Genomic DNA, 4,050 nt, shown 5'->3' with positions numbered 1-4,050 from the left:
GAAATATCCGAGAATCAATTTGGCTTTATGCAGGGCAGATCAACAACAGATGCAATTTTCATTATAAGGCAGTTGATGGAAAAATACAGGAGTAAAGAAACAAACGCTCATATGGTATTCATTGATCTTGACAAAGCATATGATAGAGTTCCTCGAGAGATTCTGTGGTGGGCACTCAATAAGAAAGGAGTCCCTGGTGAATATGTAAAGATTGTGAGGGACATGTATGAGGGAGTAACGACTAGTGTTAGGACATGTGTGGGAGAGACTGATAAATTTCATGTGAAAGTAAGATTGCACCAAGGCTCGGTGCTTAGTCCGTATTTATTCTCATTAGTTTTGGACCAGATAACAGCGAAACTACAGGGTAACATTCCATGGTGCTTAATGTATGCTGATGATGTCGTGTTAGTAGGAAATAGTTAAAGAGACTTAGAACAAAAACTGGAACAGTGGAGACCAGCTCTGGAGGAAAAAAGGTTTAAAACTTAGTAGGACAAAGACAGAGTATTTGCAATGTTCATTTAAAGATGAAGTTACTACAAATAAAATGGTATCTTTGGATGGTAAACTGATTGTAAAAAGCAATAGTTTTAAGTACCTGGGATCGGTATTACAGAGTAATGGAGAAATAGATGGAGATGCATGCAGTAGAATTAGGGCTGGATGGATGAAGTGGAAGGAAGCGAGTGGTGTGCTGTGTGACAGGAAAATTCCAATGAAGTTGAAGGGAAAATTCTATAGAACAGCCGTAAGACCGGCTGTGATGAACGGAACTGAATGTTGGGAAGTGAAAAAGAAAGAGGAACAACGAATGCATGTGGCGGAAATGAGAATGCTTAGATGGATGAGTGGAGACAAAAAAGGATAAAATTAAAAATTAGTATATTAGGGGAAGTCTAGGTGTGGCACCAATTGATGCCAAAATGAGAGAGCATAGGTTGAGATGGTTTTTCCATGTTCAACGTCGAGACGCTAATCACCCAATATGAAGAATTGCTGAAGTGCAGATTCCTGGAAGGAGTAGGAGAGGAAGGCCAAAGAGGACGTGGGGGGAGACGATTAGGCAGGACATGTTGGTAAAGGGATTAATATTGATATGACCCAAGATAGAATTGTATGGAGAAATGCAATTAGGGAAGCCAATCCCGCATAGGGATAAGGCAAAGAGAATGATGATAAGGATTTTTACAGCTGTCGTCGCCCTCTTTCTTTCGGTCAACGTCTCCAGTCTTTTCAATAATGCCATTCTCCATCTCTAAGGTCTCGTATCTCCATGGTCTCGTCCACTTCATCGATCCATGATCTTCGGGGTCTAACTCATCTTCTCTTTGCTATTTAGCTCCAATCCGAAATCTTTGATATCCACCTTGTACGATCTGCTCTTCTCACATGCCCATACCAAACTAAACGTTTTTCTTCGATGTAGCTGATTATGTCTTGTTCTACTGCCATTCTTCGTTTTATCTCCTCATTTCTAATGCGATCTATTCTTGCCACTTTGCAGCTTCTTGTCATGAACTCCATTTCAGTTGCTGTAATTTTGAACTTGTTTCGTTTGTTTATTACCCAATTCTCTACTCCATAGGTCATTACACTACGTACCAAGGTGTTATATTATATTCTTTTCTTGGTATTTCTGGTAATTTGTCTATCTCACAGTGCTTCGTTCATTTGTTAATCTTGCTCGTTGGTTCCATTCTTTAAGAGTATGAATCCTAAGTATTTGAATTTTTCAGTGCCGTTAATTTCCCTATCATCGTCCATTTCCAAGTTTCTCACTGGTTCTTGTTCTGTTGTTAAGTATTCGGTCTCTTCTAGGTTTATTCCCAGTCCATTTTGTGTGTACTCTTCTAATTTTCGAAGCATATAGGACAGATCTTCTTCATCTTGAGCTGTCATCGCTTGGTCATCTATTGAAAAAATAAAATATGCCTCAAAACAAATGGGATATCATGCAAACTTTTCATAGAATATTCTTATTTGGCTTTGTTTGGTCCAGCCGGTTTCAGAAAGAAAATTTCGGAATAAATTGGAGTGAGAGCAGTTTGGTATCTGCTTCTGATACAACGACTACTTTTTGTTAGCATTTTCTGCTATTTATATGGCAGTAGAATTGCTCAAAATGCCTAGAGCGCGTAAAATTCTCAGGATGTCCCAGCTAAGTGAGTTTGACAGGGGTCAAATTGTCGGGTCAATGGTGGGTTGCGTGGAGCCAATCTATAAATAAGAGAAGTTTCTAGGAAGACCAACAGATGCTTACCGCAGTATACTGCAGTGTGTAGGTCCTCCTTGGGCACCAGATAGCTCGAGGACCATCTTCTTTATCATATTCGTGTTCTACGATCTCAAAACCACCCGAGTAATGAGTGTGGACTGATTTAGAATGAAATTAGCATACAACTTCGGAAGACGAGGTCCACCCTGAGCTCTAGGATTATACTCTGGGCTAATTAGCAAAATACAAGGAAAAGTTATTTACCAGCAATTTTATTGCTGGAATCGAATCTTATTATTGTATGTATTAATAATATAGGTATGCAAAGTCCGCAGATAGTGTGCTACTTTTTTTATAAACAAAATGGCGCCCGAAAGTCGTGTTTTTTTCAATTTTTGCTTTATAACTCCAAAGATTTTAACTTTACACCAAAAAGACCCAAATAAAAATTCATCAAAATTAAATTCTGCATAGAGACGTGTTTTTCGCGATTCACTTCCACGAAAACTTTCCCCGGAAAAAGCAGGTTTTTCCAACAAAATCTTTAATTTTCAACTAAAATTTTAGATAAGTAATTGTTAATCAATAATTAAATAACTTGGTAATGTAAAAGTCCTTTTCGTATAGATTATTATTCCAGAAGACGATAGAAATTGAATGAATAGTTTAGCAAAAATTGAATTGTTAATTAAAAATTTACGATCACTATAATAACGACAATAATTATGGTGCATAAGAATAACTATGATTTTTTCATAAAAAGACACTATAGATATCTAATGTACTTTACAGAATTGAATTTGGTATATTTAAGCGGCATCAGGAATATTTTAAAATTATAAACAATTTTTTGGCTTATAAACAAATAGAATATCTCGGGAAATATTAAACTAAATTAAATTGTGAAAACGGTATTCGAAAAACAGCGGCAGGTTGCTTCTTTTAAAAGAAAAAACGTTTAATTATGACGAGTGGTTCCTGAGATACAACCGGTCAAAGTTGACCGGAATTTACGGCAAAGATATAAACAGTAGGATCATAATTTTAAAACCATCACCTTTTTATTTTTGTCCTCTTTCTCCACACCAATTTTCATATCTTTAAAATACTCATAATAAATATTATTATAATAAAGACTATCGATAATACGTGTGAAAATTGCCAAAAATAGCAAAATTCCAATCAAAAATTAGGTTGGAGAAAATGTAACCCTCAAAATTCAAAATCGGTATACATTAAAAAAATGCATTTTCTCGGCTTCCCATGGAGCAATTTCCTTCATTCTTTTTTTGTTCCCAAGTAACTCGAGTAGAGCCATCTAACTAACGCATTATTAAATGTCAAACTTGTTTTTGTTTGGTTATAATAGATTAATTTATTTATAAGAACAGAAAACTACATATTTTTTCCAGGTGTATACTTTTTTTTAGATAAACTTACTACAAGTGTACCTTTTAAAGTTAAAAACATAGGGGATGGCCCGTTTCGGCGCCGGCGATTCGGCGTCGGCGTTTCGGCGCCTGCCGGTTCGGCGCCCGCCGATTCGGCGCCCGCTGATTCGGCGGCCGCTGATTCGGCGCCCGCCGATTCGGCGCCGGCTGATTCGGCGACAGATACTTTGGCAAAGTGAGAGAGAAAAAAAATAGTTGTTAATGTATGATAGTCTGAAATTTTCTTTAACAAAAAATGTAGAGTCAGGGCTCAAATGTGTAGAGGACGGGATATTTTTCTTGAACGGCTGATTGCTGGAAACGAATCTCCAAGCAAGTTAAAGAAATATATTCAGGCAGACCAACGAATTGAATTGAAAGTCTAGTGTTAGACTACGAAAA

Source organism: Diabrotica virgifera, chromosome 7, assembly GCF_917563875.1.
Source record: "Diabrotica virgifera virgifera chromosome 7, PGI_DIABVI_V3a".
In the NCBI taxonomy this organism is placed as follows: Eukaryota; Metazoa; Arthropoda; class Insecta; order Coleoptera; family Chrysomelidae; genus Diabrotica; species Diabrotica virgifera.
Note: the sequence above shows the minus strand (reverse complement) of the source record.